This window comes from Camponotus floridanus, unplaced genomic scaffold, assembly GCF_003227725.1.
Source record: "Camponotus floridanus strain SB8 unplaced genomic scaffold, Cflo_v7.5 scaffold393, whole genome shotgun sequence".
NCBI lineage: Eukaryota > Metazoa > Arthropoda > Insecta > Hymenoptera > Formicidae > Camponotus > Camponotus floridanus.
Window position 1 is genome coordinate 3,517 of NW_020229540.1, and position 1,758 is coordinate 5,274.

Consider the following 1,758-nt stretch of genomic DNA (forward strand, 5'->3'; position numbering starts at 1 on the left):
ACGCAAACAGTGTCGGTGGAGCCGTGGAGTTCGCGGAGAGCGGGGGAGAGGAGGTCGAGAACGGTTGTAACACTGAGAGAAAACTAGTAATCATAAAAATTCGTAACATATATTTCGTCGAGAAAAGAAAATCGAATAAAATAAAAAATGTATTTAATCATATGGTTGCCATTCCGACAATTTCACGCGCACAACCAATCGCAATTCGGTGAAATTTGTTTTATTTACGGCATCTTATATTACGGCGGCGAATCCCGTGAGCGAGACAAGGACAGCGCTATCTATGCGCACGGCCGCGATCAAGAGCGAGCGAGACAGAGCATGGATCACGCGGTCGATGCGTGTCTATCGTGAAAAGCCGGGAAAGACAAATAGATTATTAGCCAACGGGTTAATGAGGGTGCGACAATTTATCGCACCCGCGATACTGTTCTCGCCCGCCGAGATCTACCCGATAGCAATCGATACTTCGCGAGCCCCGCGCGATGGAATGCGGCAGGGCGTATGGCGCAATACAACGACGTCACGTTAATACGACAAGTTTCGGTCGAAACATAAAGATTTTCCGACAACTATGACAGCCGAAATGCACAGATTATGCTAATAACGACGAAATAAGCTCACAACGACGATAGATCTCACGAAAACGCGGACAATTTACAATATACAACAACGCAAAATATGACACGGTGACTGGAGGCGTTTCCCGGGGAAGCAGCGGTCCTGCAACAAAAGCTCGGACGAATCGCTCGGCCCCTCTATTATTCGCGTGTTTCCCAAAATCGCGACAGAACGGAGACGTTAATGGCGTATGGACCACGTGCGACAAACGCGAATAATCGATATTATCTGATACGTAAAATTGAGGGCCCGACACAATTCACCCGAGCGGCAGCGAAATTGTTGGCCTTACAGAAAGATCGTTCGTCTCACCAGAATGGTCCTTGAAGATCGTCAACAGAAAAAGCTTTCGGTATTCTCAACGGGACCTGCGTCCTTTTGCGTCGCTAGTCCGCCGAACAGTGAGGTGCGTGAGATCCGCGGGAGAAACGTCGGCGATCGTTTCCCCCGATTTTCCTCGCCGAATCTAATTGGCGCAGGGCCGTGTCGCGCCCTTCACGGGCCGATTCTTATCACGGCCGTAATTCTGCTTTATGGGTCCCGGAAATTCTCGGCCGCAAAGAGAAATACTCTCGGCAGCAAACGCCCCTTGCCCCGCCTGACTTCCTCGGGGCTCAAGAAATCCTCCAATGATCTTTTCAGTTATTTTCAATTACTCAGTTGTTTAATGCAAAATATTTGAAACGGTCCGGAATGGCTCGTCGGATAGACAGGATTCGAGCAAAGGGGGGGAAATAAATCAACTTGTGCGAACATTTCCTTAAAACTAGATGTGTTTTTATTGAATGAATGTATTATGTACAAGATGTGTATGCGAGAGTATAAATGCCGATGTGATTGTGCGTACAATAATTAAACTTGAAAATAATATCCGGTGTACAAACGAAACGGTAAGTCTTGCGCGGGTAAGTAATATACAACGGATGGACGAGAAACGCGTATAACTAGTATCGGACGATCACGGAAACGCGGACTTAATCTACGAAAACGTGACAGGTGCTCGGGACGGACACGGAACCTTGGACTAGTGTTGTATCGTCGACGGGGCTGGTTGTCAGGACGGCTCAGAGATGCCGGCGACACCCCGTGCAGTCGGGCAATGCCTCGACTGAGACTGCGTACAGGGAAACCGGAGTT